The 16409-nt window shown below is 45.5% G+C and overlaps 2 pseudogenes; one reads left to right on the top strand and one right to left on the bottom strand.

Moving 5' to 3' along the window:
* The first annotated feature begins 4298 nt into the window (after positions 1-4298).
* On the top strand, positions 4299-4412 carry LOC136638446 (5S ribosomal RNA; annotated as a pseudogene).
* Positions 4413-11330: 6918 nt separating this feature from the next.
* LOC136638099 (5S ribosomal RNA) lies at positions 11331-11450 on the bottom strand (annotated as a pseudogene).
* Between the last annotated feature and the right edge of the window lie 4959 nt (positions 11451-16409).

The raw sequence follows: 16409 nt of genomic DNA, 5'->3' as shown, positions 1-16409 counted from the left end.
CTGCTACTCTCACTGTTCAGCCATGCCAAATTTATGAATACTGAGTTTTGCTTGACATATTCACCTGCCGTTTCCCCTTCTTGGTAAGTAGTTTGAATGAGCATTCTTGTCTAGGAACAGAAGCATTATCCTTCTTCACAGAAATACTGTACAATGCAATTCTTTCTTATGAGAAAAGAAGACCTAAACTTGTCATTTGTCAGGAATGCCAGACCCTGAAAATGAATATGGCAAGAGGGGAGCTGGGTTAAAAACCTCTGAGATGGCTCCTGCACTTTTAAAGTGTTACTTCCTAGCCAGCCACACAACCTCGGGGCTAGCCCCATGTTGCTTTTGGCACCTCCAAGCCCCTGGACAGTGCTGTGGGGTTACCCAAGCCATCCCCCCATCCTGTGGGGGCAGTTTGCCCCTCAACGGTGACCTTGGACCAGTCACAATCTCTCAGCTTTGCCTACCTCACAGGATTGTTGTGAGGACAAAAGGAGGGGAGGAACTATGTACACCACCCTGAGCTCCTCGGTGGAAGGGTGCTATAAAAATGTGAAAAATAAATAAATATAGAAAGGCCCAGGCAGGACAAAATGCTTTATCTCATGTTAAATCATGTTAGATTTTTTTTTTTTTTTTTGGGGGGGGGGGGGAGAAGAGAAAGAAATAATGGGCATTTCATATTAATGCTGCCATCCTAAACATAAACATAAGTGAGTCCAGGAGGAACTCTTTTTGTATATGCTTTGCAGGGAGATATAGTATATAGGTCATAAATAATAAGAACCTTTTCTATTTGCATCTTTTGCATATGAGACGAGCCATTGCTCCTCCCCGAAGCCCTGGACAAGCTTGGTTCCAGAGGCCCTCTGCATGCAACTCTAGGATGATTGGGTGGTGATCTACCTCTAGATCTAGGTGATGCAGCTCTAGATTTTTGGCTCCTTCCTGCCAGAAGACTGAGAAGCCCCTTGAAGTTCATGGTCCTCTGGCTCATGCCCAGTTGGCCCACCTTCTGACACTGCCCTTCTTTTTGTAGATCTGCTTTTGAATTTATGGCCTGGAAGACTTTTTAATTTTTTTTTTTAAATTCTGTTTTAATTCACCAATGGAAAAGGTCCCTGCATTTGCACCTAGTTATTAAGAAGTTACAAAGTGCTATAAATAACCATTTGTTGCATCAGAGATGCCTTCAGAGTGAAATCTTTTGATCTGTTTCAAAGTGCCATATGTCTGATCCCTTGCAAGACCTTCATACATCCAGTGTATTCTCCTCACAATATATTAATAAGGCAATCAGGAATTTATTGTCTTGTACTTTAAAAACGTATTTGCTGCTCTTCCATTCAAGTGCTCAAGGTAATGTCAATATAGCCCAATCTGAAGCAGGCCAAGTTTAAAACACACATAGAGGCACACAGAACACCAGTGGAACACCAGCTTTTCTAGAACATTGAAGAAATGTTATCAGGAGCTCTTGCAAACAAGAATTCCCAGGTAGCTTTTTGGTGAGATGTTCTGACTGAATGAAGTCTGGAATAGCAGTCCTTTCTTTGGTGAGTACTATAAGTGCTATTCGGGAGAAAGGGACACAAGCCAATTTTTGATGGGTCATGAGACCTCCCAGATAAGCATTCTGTGTTCTCTGGATCGGGTAGGAGACCTGAGTCAGTTGTGCCAGCCAAGCCCATGCCCAAACACAATGGAGCAGGGCAGGCATCAGCAGTGACACAACCAGGCTTTCTAGGACATTACCTGGCTAACAGCCTGATCCTGAACAGTGCGTGCCAGTTCACTGCCAGTGTTTACTGTTGCAAATGTGCCATAAGGCAAGTTTGCGAGCCCTTACTGCTGCCCAGCACTGGAGCTAGCCCAGCATGAGCCTGTGCTGGACCAGCAATGGTACTGGGCCCATGTTCCAGTGCCTAGTGGTTGCCCAGACCGCTGGGCAGCAGAGAGGTGAGTGAGGGTGTGGAGGGAGGCAGGAAAGAGGCATTCCAGGGTGGGGGTGTGTAGGGAGAGGGCAGGAGGGAGGCATGGCGGGAAGGGAGTAGGGCGGAAAGAGGGCAGGACTGATGGAGCTTGGCTCCACCAGATCCTGAGCCCCATGTTGGGCCATGTGTCCCAACGCAGGACTCTCCTATTCTGTGCCAGTTCAAGAGCCAGTGCAGAATTGAGTAGCCCCATTGTGGGGCTACTTCCCTTATCTGGAGGATGGGACAAAAGTCCCCCCAAGGAGCTGCCGTGGGCTGCCCAATTGTGTGTTGGATGCTGCAGCAGCTATTTTGGCGCCGTGGCAGCCCAGGTTTGGTCAGTGACACAGTCAATTAAGCTTTGGAAACCATGCTCAGCTTTATATACATTATTTATGTAAAGTGGGCTGTGGGATTAAAACATTTGGGATGCACTGTCCTATAAGATATGTTTTTGTTTAGGAATGATCTGGTTATGGTTTAGGAAGAATTATATTTTTTTCAATTTTTCATTTCAGTAGGAACTATGGCAAATGTCCACTCAGTAGGATTGGGCTGTTAGACCTGGGTTTGCTATAGATGTAATAGGACCAGAGTCTTTCTCGAGGAAAGGGATGATTTCTCATGTTAGGATAGGGTTTGGATCAGGTTCCAAATCAGATGGGAAGGCCTAAATCACATCTCCTCTTACTATGGCTTCCACTCATTAAAAAACAAAAAAACAAAAAACACCTCCAAAACTCCACAAATATATGAAAAAACTAACTAGTTCCAAAGTAATCAGCTGCAACATACACTTTAAAAACTATCAAACTGAGAAATGTCAAGATTTTCTTAAAAAGGAACACTCCTGCAACTGAACTCTTCACACACAAAAAGAAAAAAAAGATGAAATACTAGAAGTCCTAACTCAGAGACATCAAGCAGACACACAGTGTGTTTGAGGAGATGTCATCAATACTCGGACACAAATACAGATGAAAACCTGAAATTCATTTTGCACAGAAATGACTTCATTAGACACAAGAAAAAAATGATACAGAGTCAGGGATAACATGGAGAATTAAGTTACAACAGTGTGTGCATTGTTAGTTTGCAACTTATTTTGGACTTGATTTGATAACAACTTTTGAAAATGATGGGTTTTTAGTTTCAAGTATATCCATTGACTCCAACAGTGTTGCATCAATTTAAACTAACTGGGGACTGACACAAAAGGGGTTTAATTAACAATAGAGATAAATTCAGGTTCATGTTCATTAACCTGAGGATTTTTCTATGATTCATAAAGAGTTTCTCATTTCAATTAACATTGCTTTCATTCTGTTTGAATTTGCTACTTAGAGTGGTTTTTCTTTTAGTTTGTTTCAGCTACCCAAACTTGAGCAGAAGAATTTTACTTTATGAAACAGAGCATAGGCAATGTGTTGTCCAATAGGAACATCTGACTAGCAGCTTAGGACTTACCAGGGGTGGCCAACCCACAGCATGTCATGTGCCGCTTTTTATGTAGAGGACCTTGAACTCGACCCTCCACCTTAATATTGCATTTAGCTATTACCACAATAGCTAAATAGAGCCTCCAAGTTCAAGGGCGGTGTATCTCCAAGTCTCAGAAGGTACAGAGCAAGAAACACTGGAGTGCTGTTGCCTATTTGGAGCTTTCTAAACCTGCCTGGCTGGGTGCTGATTAGGCCGGAAAGGTGTCCTGCATGGCCCTTTAGTCCAGTTCAGCAGGACTCATTTCAATGTCCATATAAGGTGCATTCATTGCTCATCTGCACAGCCCAGCCATTTCTGCCTGCCCACCTTCTTGTCCTTCCAGGATGATCTTAGCTGGGATCTCTTCACGAATGATATTCCTGAAGATGGTATCTCTACCCAGCTGGGCCGCCAGGGCTTTGCTGATCTTATCAGCTATCTCTGTGCTGCCTTCCTCAGCCCCCACCATCTTGCACAGCCCACCCCAGGCCTTCTTGGGTAAGTGAGTGACCCGCTAGTAGAATGCAGCTCTCTAGCATCTACCTATTGACTTTCCTGTCCATAATTCTTTTCCCACCTTTCTCCCTGTCTTCCAAACTGAGCAAATCAAGCAGAGTAGCTCTGACTGCCCTGAGAGTGCCCACTTCAGCATTAGAAACTTGAGGGTGTGCTGTGTAAGGAGTACCAAAGAAATCAAGCAAACTGTAAACTGCTGTGGTGCTTTCTTTGCACCTCAAAGATGAAGTCAGTGGAGATGCACATGCACAAAACACACACAGCTAATTGTTAATGAAACAGAAAATTTATATATTTTTCAAAAATATATGGCAACCTTGCACATGCCATTCAGAAAGTGTCATCTGTTACCCTGCACATGCCTGATCTCATCTGATCTCGGAAGCTAAGCAGGGTCAGGCCTGGTTAGTACTTGGATGGGAGACCGCCTGGGAATACCGGGTGCTGTAGGCTTCTACCATAGTCTTTTGAGACTGAAGGTTGCCAACCAACCAACCATGTACCACTAGTGGCATGCATGCCGTATATTGGCCCCCCTGGGACATACTTTCAGTCAACTTGTCAGAAGTCTTGATCAAGGCAAAGTCTCTTTCAGTGCCCTGTGGTACTGAAATGTACTAAGCATGTAGTACTTAGCCAAGGATTTGTGATCCGCTTTGCAACTCAAATACACACACAGCATCTAAGAAAAAGCAGCAATTACAGTGAACTCTCAATTTAATGGGGAAAAGGGGTATCTGTTAATGCTGAAAGTCCATGAAAATCAAAAGAAACACATTGAAGTCAGTGGAGATGCACATGCACAAAACACACATGGCTAATTGTTAATGAAACAGAAAATGTCCACTGTTTCAGAAGCCTGTTAAATTGAGGTCCATTACATTGAGGGTTCATTATACATCATCAGCAAAATCTTCACAGCAGGGAGAATAATATAAGTGAAACTCCATCATACTTGAGGTTAAAAGCCTACTTAAAAAGACAAGTCTTACAGCCCAATCGCTTTGGGCTTTAGTGCTGGTGGAATGAGCATTCTGCTAGCACTTAACTGCCTTATGGCACTTGTGAAAGATACTCTGATGGCACACAGAGTCACGTGCTGCCAGGGTGCTTGCAGGAAGGCTGAAACCTTTCCACATGCAATGGAGGAACCTCTTGGAGGAACCTCACCAAGGCAGGTAGGATGGCAGGTATGGCAGGATATGGTGGGGAGGCAATGGGTGGATCTGCTCTGGGAAGGGGGGGCAGGTTCAGCAGCAGCTGTGGTGGTTGAATCCTAGCCTCCTTCCCAGATCCTTTGGCCCAGGTATACATAGACTATCACCAGCAATTTTTCTAGCATAGGTCCGAGTATGCCCCTCCACTCAGCAAATGTTTACCCTCAGGTAAGGGGGAAAAAAGGGAGACCTCTGCAACTGACTCCCACACGATGCAGCCATAGCCATTTTGGCATTGCTGCATCAACAGGGTGAGAGAAATCATAGGATTTGGCTGTTAATAACCCATGCTAAATCAGCATGTATGTCAGTATAGATGCACAAATGCACGTGGATGTCCATATCACCCTATCCACACTACAGTGCTCATCTGGCACCCACTGAACTTCCTGGTCTGAATGTGTCGTTTGTTGATTCTCAGGATGTGTATCCTCCTACCCGACCACAGGCTGTCATCATCTGAAAGTCACCCATGTCTAGAGCTGGACCAGGGCCTGGGTTTTTAACTGTGATGCCACAAATAATAATTAACCTGGTTCACTTCTAAACACAGCTTTCTATTTTCATCACTGCAAGGTGCCGGGTAGAAAAGCAACCGTTGATGGGAGGGAAGCTGAACCAGCAGTCGTGGGGATAGCTCACATCCTGAAAGCTAATTAACGGCAGCAGCTGTTCTTGCTGTCTTTCACAAACTCTGTTATGAAAACTTAGTCATTAGAGCTCTACACAAAAACAGACTCCTGAAACATTGAGCTCCTGTTCACGGGCTACTATTTTATTCTCTCTCTCTCTCTCTCTCTCTCTCTCTCTCTCTCTCTCTCTCTCTAACTGTGGGCATAAACTGAAGCCTACTGATGTCAATAGAAGCATTCAGCAGATTTATTTTTCACATCATTATACTACCCTTCCTCCAAAGAGCTCAGGGTGCTGTACATGGTTCCTGCCCTCCTTTGGTCTTCCAACAACCCTGCAGGATAGGTGAGGCTGAGAGATAGTGTCCAATGTCACCCAGGAAGTTTTGTGACTGAGCAGGGATTTGAACCTGGATCTTCCAGGCCTAAGTCCAACACCAGAACCACCACTACACCTGTACTTCTCTTCCCCCAATTGCAATCAGTAGAACTGGAGAGTGGATGGCCGGTGCTGAATTGAGCCCTATCTTCAGGGGTGCATCCATGAGGATGACTGAGGAAGTAACCTCAGGCAACTGTTTGGCAGGGGACTCGCATCTCTATCAGGCCATTTACCTCCACTGCTTCCCCTCCATGGATTGCGGCGGCCAGGGTAAAGGTCTATGATAGTGTCCTCCTGTGAGATGCCACCACCCCGTGTGTGAATCTGCCCCCCCCCCCCGCTCACCAAAATGTTGCAGAGCCTTGCACAACTCTGGGATGCATCAGGGAAGCATTTTTAAGCTTCCAATGTCTTAAACTATTCTGGCAAACCAGAAGTACAGTTTCCGACCACGTTGGGAGCCTCAGAGAAGCTTCTGCATGGTCCTAGAGGGGCGCAGAACTACGTGCCTGGGACATTTGCCCCCTTGAGTTAATGGCAGGTTCACTACTGATGGATTGGAGCAGAAGAGGAAATGGACCAGAGCTAGCCACACTTTCTCTTCCACTACATCTTCCTCTTCTTTTTCCAGTCTAGGGAACGGGAGTAGCAGGGGGCTGACAGACTACCAGGTAAAAGAGGGGCAGCACTGAGCACTCCCACTTCAGGCACTGTGAGGTCTCAGGCCAACCCTGGCTATCTTTCCTCCACTGGAAAATGTCACTTATGTCCACCTTTGGTTGTCTGTTGTGGAGAGGAGAACTATGACTCAGTGGCAGCGCACATCCAAACTCCTACAGTTAATAAGATCTCCTATAAGCCTATAAAGCTTCCTTGTAGGGATCCAGATCTTTGGTCTCATTTAGCCCTTCATTGTTGGCTCTGGCTGGCAAGCTTTCCTCAGATTTTCCCCTGGCCCTGTTGCCAAATGTCTTTTTAATCAGAGCTGCTATGAACCGAACCCTGGCAGTAGCATAGCTATGTACACAAAAATTTTTAACACCTCCTCTCCTCCAAAGGCCTCCCAGACGTCTTAGAAAGGTTTCTTTTCATGCCTTGGTTCCATTGCTGGGGGTGCAGTATGGCAGGTTGTTCCTCAAGGCATGGTATCCAGGGTAATGTACCCCTCTGCCCCCTTACCTACCCCACTGAAACCTGGTCCTTCTTCATGACAAAAATGTGCTCTGCCAGGGAGCAACAGGCTTTCCCCATAGCAGAACTGGGAAAGACCTCTCTGCCTGAGACTTGGAAGTCAGGGATCATCAGTGATCACCATCTGAGCATCCGGACAACTTTGTCACAATTCAACGATGAAAATCATTTGCAATCACACCGTTCCCATCTTGCCCAGAGTGTCTGCTCTGCTTCCAACCTGCTTGGAAACAGATTGTGTTTCTTTTGGGGGAGAGAGATCATTATTTCAATCCATTTGCAGTGAATCCCTTGCCACAGTGCCGCAAAGTCCTTCACTTTGGGGCATCATTATAATGATTTGGCATGTCCAGTACGATCAGCGATGTCACATTGTTGCATAATAGCGTGTGGGTGACAAAAAGCAGGCACAATGTTCAGCATGTTCATATGGCAGTACTGGGAGAAATAAAAGCCTGTATATTGAGGATGGTGTCACCAAAGATTGAATAATTGAGATGGCTGGTGTCATAAAACTGTCACAGGTAAAGGTGCCCATGGAGATAATACAGTCCTGTATCCTATGAACCTCTTAGTGCTGATCAACTTCTTAAAAAAAAAAAAAAGCACATGCTACAGACTGCTTTGTTTCAGAGTGAAGGTGGGGAGCATATCTGGATGTGCTCCCCCTTCCCCGTTAATAAGCCCTTTCCATCAAAGAAAATACCAGTAGGCTAGAATTGTTCTTTCTGCTCCTTTAGGGCCCAAATCTATCCAATTTTACAGCCGTACCAATGCGGTGTGTGCTGCATCCTACAGTGAGGGGTTAGTCACTGTATGTTGTTTGTTTGTTGAATGTTTGTTGAATGTTTGTTCCCTTACCTTGGGACTGCATTAAGGCTGCAGGAGGCTCTGGTAAGTGCACCCGGGTCCCTGCTACCCTCTCAGCAGAACAATCCTGGGGATCGCGCCCCTGCCTCCTCCCCTCAAAGAGGCTTCCGTGGGGTCCTAAAGGCATGCGAGGCTTCGCTCTTGGAGCATTTGCCCCATTGTCTATAATGGGAGATCCGCCACTGTTGGAGAGGAGGAGCTTTCCGAGGGGTGTCTGTGTCAGTTTGCTGCAGAAAAACAACACAGCACACCACAGGATGGTGTGTTGTGGCACATGTCTCTTTAAACTTACACAAGGATGTGAAGATTCTTCATTGTTTTTGCTGCAACAGACTAAAAGACATTCCAGAGTCCCCTTTGGAAGTTGTTACCGTATGGCATCTGTTAGTCTTTAAGATGCTTTGTTGTGCTGGTACAGGATGAATGATGGGTGAAAGAAAAATTTATGCCAGAAAACAAGGCATACATGTAATGGCTTTGCGTCTAAAAAAAACTATGATTTACAGCAGGTAAGATGAATGCACGCAGCCCTCCAGACACAGTGAGTCTTCAAAGACCACAGCACAACCAGATAAAAGACACAGAGAGAAAAGAGGCAAATGACAGCAGAGACTGTCTTTTAAATGAGGGAGAAGCTGGTTTGCTGTACAGGAAATGAGCTTTCCCAGTGGAAAATCAAGTGCAAATTGCTCTTCATTGATAGGACAGGCTGGGTGTTGCCTGTCCCTAGAGCTGATTACAGACAAGTGATGTTATCCTGGATGCTTCAAATGAATGGGCGGTGAGGAAGGGAGGGAGAATGAATGAGGAATGGATGATCAATGAGCTTGACTTGTCATCCCAAAAAGATTTCGCCAATTTTGAAACATGATAAAGGGCCCAATTCTATCCAACTTTCCAGCACTGATGCAGCTGTAAGGAGACCTCCACTCTAAAGGAACAAGTACACCCTTATTGTGAGGAGAGCTCAGTGACTGCTCTCCCACCACAGGATGCAGCGCATACCCCATTGGCAGGGCTGCAGCAGTGTGGAAATTTGGATAGAAATTTGGATAGGCTTGGGCCCAAAGTAACAAAAAAAAAAAGTACTGAACAATCATATCGCATGATAGAGAAGCAGGGAATGTCTGCAGTAATTGTGTCTCTGGAGTCTGCTGTATAGGCATTTGCAAGAAGTTGTATGTCATGTGTGAGAGTGTGTGCATGTGAAGATATGTGAGGCAGAATGCAGATACTACAAGCAACCTACGATAAGGTAGACTGCTATTACATAGAAAGGCTTTGTTGATCAGCAGAGCAGATGAACTGAGAATAGTGCAACATAATGCCACTCCACTCTCCTTCCCCCCCCCCCCAACATTAAAAACACCTGACAACATTGGGATTGAAGCCCTCTGCTTCAGAAAATGACTGGCTGGTACACTGGGGACATCAGAAGAAAACATGCATTTTCAATAGGAAGCTCCTGTTATTAGCTCTTCTCGGTTTACTATTTAAGACTATTAATTAGCCATCTGTCTATGAATGGTAAGCAGCATACCCTCTGGGGGAAAAAAAACAGGTGCCAGTATGAACTCAGATGAGAAGTATCTTCATCAAGAAGTGTGGAGATGATCAAAAGGAGGAAGCCACTGCATGTGGCTCTGTTCTGTACTCGCAACAGGGGGCAGATCCGCTGTTTATGTTGGGGGGCGGCAGAGCCCAGGTCAACTAGGTGGGTAGCCCGGGCTTCAGGTTGGCCTCCGTGGCCAAGGGGCTGAGTGGATAGACCTGGGCTCCCGCCTGGCTTTGGATCCCAGGTCTAGCAACTGGGTACACCTAGGCTCCTGCCTGGCTTTGAAGCCCAGGTCTATTGGTTGGGTAGACCAGGGCTTCTGCCTGGCCTTGGAGCACAGGTCTACTGGCTGGGTAGACCTGGGCTCCCATTTCAGCTAATCTTACTGGCACTCAACTAGTGGGCAGTCCCCTAGCACCTGATTTTGTTTCCCAGCCTGGCAGGTATCCCTCCCTGCTGGCAGACAGTTGGGGGGGCATACACCCATGGTCCTTCTCTTGTATCCACCCCTGACTCGTGAATCGGGACAGCTGATTTCATGGATAAATTTGATGGGGACAAAATTCCAGAGCAAACCTAGTCTCAATGCCTTGCCCTCACACTTCAAATGTCCCTTTTATCTTTTGCCTTCTTCGTGCACGTTTGTTAAAATAACTTGGCACGTACAGTACTCTCAAATACTGTCACCATTGTTTGCTAAGCACAAAGGTCTTTGCCTGCCTTTAAAGAGCTGTTGTCATTTTGGTGTCTGGACATGCAGCAGAGTCAGCTTAGCTCAGATTATATTCTTTTCTAGTCTACTCTCGAGGCCTCTCCCTTGGGAGCCAACCTCAAGAGCTAGGCTTTTATGACACCGACACAGCACTACAAGTGGCGCGTTACCCCCTTAATATTAATCCTGTTGTAGCAACAGGGAAGCTGATCCTAGTGCTCAGAGAAACATTCCCTTTCTTGTACAGTCAGATACAGCCACTGCAGTACTCAGAGTGGAACTGACTCACTTTGCTTTGCTCTAAGTTCTGCAGAGGCTGGGTGCTCTGAGCCCACCTGACTCAAGCCACATTGCTTCTTCCTGTTCTTGCTAATGTAGCTCATGAAAACAGGAAGCAACTCAGAGTGGTTAGAGATGGCCAAGGCTGAGTAAGGGTGTCACCCCTGCTTGAGTGTCCCGCCCCCGCCCCCCCCAACTCGGCTGCTTCTTCTTTAAAGCAGACTCTTTAAAACTCTGGCACACATGGATGACTGCACTGTGGTCACGTGGCACCTTTCCTGGTCTAGAAACTAGGTGGATCACCCCCTGCTCTTGCTATGCCACTGCAGGAGGCTATTACACAGTTCTGCATAATGGAAGGTACGTTCTTGTAGGTGCTGGTGTGTCTGTGACTCTGTCTGTGTTACTTTATCTGTTTTTCTTAGTACAGTACATTCACTTCAAGAATTCTTGAGTTATTCTATGCGTGTGCCTTGGAGTCAATGAAACCTTGAACTGGTTGGCAACCTTCAGTCTGGAAAGACTATGGTATAAGCCTACAGCACCCAGTATTCCCAGGCGGTCTCCCATCCAAGTACTAACCAGGCCTGACCCTGCTTAGCTTCCGAGATCAGACGAGATCGGGCATGTGCAGGATAACAGTTGCTGCCAACCTTTAACTGAAAACTTTCCAATTCAGGAACTCGTTCAAGGAAGCGCTTCTGTTCTTTAACATGGGAAACATTCCTCTGTCGTTCTGTGCAGGTGTATTGCAAATACACCATGTTACTATATAAAACAAAATTATGCACACACTTTATTATTTATGAATTATTTAGACTGCCACCGTTCAGTGAATTAGTTGCTGTCAAGATAAATGAATAGAAATGTCAGCTTGATGGTTTCCTTCTTAAATATACCAATTAAGTAAAGCGGAATATGCCTAGGGTTTCATAATGCTTAGATCACAGAGGTTTGTTTCACTTCTTCGTTAATGATGTTTTTTAATTCTTCCACATGTTCCTCCAAGGGGGGAAACACCCTGTGTCCCAGCATACAATAATCACTTTCCTGCTTGCATTTGAAGCGATTGCAGGTGATTTATTCCATTTAGTCCTATCCTGAAACATAAATGCTTTTTTAAGGTCTGCTGAAAGCAATTAGAAAGCTGGAAAAAATCTGAACAGTTGAACTGCATGCACCAACGCTGCTGGCAATGTGAAATATGGGCAAATTGGATTAAACTTTTTCATGCAGAAAGTTCTAATAACTCGGGCAATAGTGTTCATTAACTTCTATTTACACCACTTTAATTTGGATACACACTGCATGTGCTTATGTTTTGTTTGGGTTGAACAAAATTGTTTCCAACAGAAACCTAATAAGCCCAAATCAAATATATATTTTATGGCATTTACTTTCAAATTGCAGGAGGAAGGTTGTACTGAAGTATTTTTTTTTTCTTCCTCTGAAAGTTTTCTGCAATGTTGTTGATGGGTGTATCTTTCTTTCTTTTTGGGACTCTCTTGTCTTAAATTTATATGGTATTAACGAACAAGACGACCTTGCCTATTGGCGAGTAGATATGTAGATGAATTTTTTTGATAAGGCACTCTTACAGCCCAATCCTATCTGGGCCTTGTGCTGCTAAAACTTGTGGTCTGGCAGCACAAGGACCTTTGCAGCAGCATGAAAGCTGGGATACAGTCACACACTTCTGGGCTGCTGGTACAGAAATACAGCATGTAAGCTGGTGTTGGTACATTGACAGTGATGGAAGGGAGGGGAGGTTTTGGGGCATTCCAGGGCAAGGAAGGGGGAAGTCAGGGGCAGAAGTAATCTTGAGGGGGGTGGATCTCAGCAGCAAAGGCCCATGCCAGAACTTATCCTAGCTTCTATTTTCCAGGCCACTCTACCTCCTTCCTCTCCTTGGACATAATCCAGCTCAGGTAGGGTTGTATATGGAGTAGAAGGCAGGCATGGGGAGGGCAGAATGAGGTGCAACAGTGTGGGGAGGAAGGCAGATCAGGCCTGGGAAGGGGGTGGGCACAGCAGAAGTGGTGCATGACAAATCTTGCCTGATCTGTCTTCATGGGTCAACAAAGACATATGCCGTGGTATTGCAGGCCAGGACCTCTGAGAGGAATTTTATCAGGGTGTACAACGTTTCTTTTGGGCCCCTTTACAAATGGAGAGAGGTGAAACAGAATGGGGGAGGATGGTGACGGGAGAGCAGAATGGGGGCAGAGAGGGGCAAAACAGCGTGGAAAAGGAAACAGAGGGTGGAGACAGCTGGAAAAGTCTTTGGAGCCTGGGTCTACCCATGTGAGCAACAAGTCTGAGTAGATAGGAAAATGTCAGATCCCAGGAAATGTCTGGGTCCCCTCCTTTGGTTCCTGGGCCTCCTTTTTGACCCTGGGCCTGGGTACAAATTACCCCCTTTACCCCCCTCTCCTAGGCCCTGTTGCAGGCACATGTCCTAGTTGACCCCCAAGGCCCGCAGGGGTTTACCATAGGGCAAGGGACTAAATGTTCCTTCACCTGAAGAGGGCTTGTTGCTGCTGCACTGCCTCATGGGAAGTTGTGGTGAATTGGGGCCATTATCCGTCATGTGTTTGCTGATCATTTAGGGAATACAGTCTGAGAAGGGCCAAACTTTTCTATAAGTCCAGGAGATGTGCAAATCAATTGATCATTAAAAACAAGCAAACACAAAAGCACAGATCACCAGGAATCCACTGGGAACCCATAGACTTATCACCTTGGGTCATGTTAGCTCCAGGGGGTTTGCCAGCATGAGTCCAATCGCTTCAGAGATCCTGCTGACTGCTGATCACATGAATGATCGGGCATGAGGACTTTAATGATTTTAGTGGCTCACTGACTCCTAATTAAGTCAAACTCCTATAGATCCAGGGGAAACTAGAAATCTCATTCTCTTGCTAAATGTTATAAATGGGAGGTGTGCTTCCAACAACAGAACAAAAAGCATGTCCTAATAGTTCTGCCACCCCAGTTCAAGGAACTCAGGATAGAGGTACCTGTTAGAGTCCAGGGGCATAAAACTACGGTATGTTTTTGACACTTGTTATGGAGACTTGTAACAGAGTTGATCTTTTGCATGTGTTTTGAATGAACATCTACAAAAGTCTGAGCCTTGGCAAACCAACCATTTGATGCTCGTCACAAAGGCTCGTATGTGGCCACCAAAGGCCAAAACTTTGTGAGTCTCAACCACTAATGCTAGTTTACAAGGAAAGAGTCTTCAGAAAAAGAACACTTGGGAGAGGTTAATTCAAACATTTGTAGGTGCATTTGTGCTGCAAAAGTTTGAATCAACCCCTCCCAATTGTTCTTTTTTTGAAGATGCTTTCTTGAGTCATGGGAGGCTGCCTTCTGCTAAGTCAGGCCAAGGATCCATCTGGTTCAGTACCAGTGATGCTGGCTGGGTTGCGACTCTCCAGGGTTTCAGACAGGACTTTTTTCTGTGTCCTACTTACAGATGCTGTCCTTAGCCCCTGAGCTATTGCCCCTAGCCCCAAACACAAGCTCATTTGATCAGGGATGCTTCCCTGGTAGAATGATGGCAACACTTCCATCTGAGTCCCCTCGATTTCAGTGAGGTTTTCTTCCATGCATGCTTTCGGATTGAGCGGCCCTTCAGAGAACCCCCAGTGCTTCAGTCTAGGGCAGCAATGTTCAGTCTTTTCAACTCATGGCACACTGATAACGAGCTAAAACTGTCAAGGCACACCATCAGTTTTTTCAGAATTTGTTATCATTTCTAAAACTGTTCGCCCCCCAAACCTGAGGGCAGCATGAAGATGTGCCCCGATCCAATAACACGCTGAGTAGAAGGTGCAGAAACAGCTATTCATTGCAGTTTAACCAAGCAAAGCACAAAGGTTCTCAGATCATGTGTATAGTTCAGCTGGAAGCAACCAGCCTTTTATACTCAGTTCAAAGCAATATAATTCAACAGGCAAAAGCTCAGTACCTTTCCACCCTGCCTCACCCAAGTGTCCTTCTACCCCTCCTTTTGGTAGTGATGTCTTTTCTCTGGACACATTTTGCTGGTCTTGCAGTATAAAGGTATTTTTGCAGACTGGCCCTGTGGTTATCTTCAAGGACCAAGGCACTGGGTGATTGAGGCTAAAGCACTGGGTGAGGGCATGAAGCTATTTCACTAACTTAGCAAGCAAAGGGTTAGCAAGCATTTAGCTTTACTTTTGTCTCTAAACATGGATTCACTGTTGTCAAAGCATACAGCGCCCCGTTGGAACTCTTGAACTATCAGGGAATCTCTAACCTATGGCAACAAAACGACTATGAAGATATAGAAATAACAATGGTTGGCAACCTTCAGTCTCGAAAGATTATGGTATAAGCCTACAGCAACTGGTATTCCCAGGCAGTCTCCCATCCAAGTACTAACCAGGCCTGACCCTGCTTAGCTTCCAAGATCAGACGAGATGAGGCATGTGCAGGGTAACAGTTGCTGCAGAAATAACAAACACACTGGTGAAAAATGCTTTAGACAGAATGACACACCTGATCCAAACAATGGCTGACTGAAGAATGATACAGGTTCTTGCTCCCCAACCCTACAAATAATCTAATAAATAAACTAATAAATTATCCTACCCCAAACTCCCAGAACACATCTGTGGACCATTTGCCGCGAACCAATGTATCATGGCACAGTGGTTGAAAACCACTGTTCCAGGGGGACAAAGATGCCAAGGATCAGGTCTTGCTGGAAACCACAGCACCAAACCCCAATGTTGAACTGAAAGCTCTTCCCGTTAATCCCTGTTGTTGGGAACTGTGACTCAGTTCAGTGGGGAGGGAAATGCATCTTCCCAGGTGCTGTGGGGCACTTTCCATTTATTCTTCCTTTGTGCGTTGCAGTGTTGAAACCTGGCATTGGAAACAGATGTCGAGTCCTGAGTCTTGGAGAGCCCTTGACCCAAATTACACCTTGGGGAAAATAATTTGTTTCCTGCGTTGAGAAGGCTGCTTGCTGCAGCCTATTTGGGGAACACCTGGCCTCTGCAATCAGGACAAGAATCCCAGGACAAAGCACTGCTTCCTTCCTCTTGCACTGCCTCCCCATTCCTCGGAGAAAATATTACCAGTCTGGTATTGAAAAGCCGAGTTCAGAAACTGTAAATATGATAGCATGTGTGTTTGTTGCACCTAAATATTGCATGATCTCATTTACCTTTCTTAGGAGGGCCTCAACACAGCCATTAATCTTGGGTGGCATTCTTGTTTTTGTTTTCTTAGCAATTCCCCTGCCCACGTACAACAAACTGGGTAAATAAAAGTGAATTCACCCTGAGTTTTTAAGCCACTGCTTTAATGATTTTCAATGGGCTTTGTTGTGCTTGAAGAGCCCACAAACGACATCATCTTTTCTACTCAGGTATCTATTTATGTTACTTTCCAAAGTCACTGCTGAATCAAAAGGATTAATGTTTTAGGGTTTTAATGGTCTCCAGTTTAGCTGAAGTCAATAAATATGTCTCTGGGGCTAACAAAGTGCTTCTATGCAAACTATTTCAGGATGAACAATGGGAGAAGCTGGTCTTCAAACCACATGGTTTACCAGGGGTTGTGGAAGACCAGCG

Source organism: Tiliqua scincoides, chromosome 1 (genome assembly GCF_035046505.1).
Source record: "Tiliqua scincoides isolate rTilSci1 chromosome 1, rTilSci1.hap2, whole genome shotgun sequence".
NCBI lineage: Eukaryota > Metazoa > Chordata > Lepidosauria > Squamata > Scincidae > Tiliqua > Tiliqua scincoides.
The sequence above is the reverse complement of the archived record's forward strand: the minus strand, read 5'-3'. Positions and strand labels throughout refer to the sequence as shown.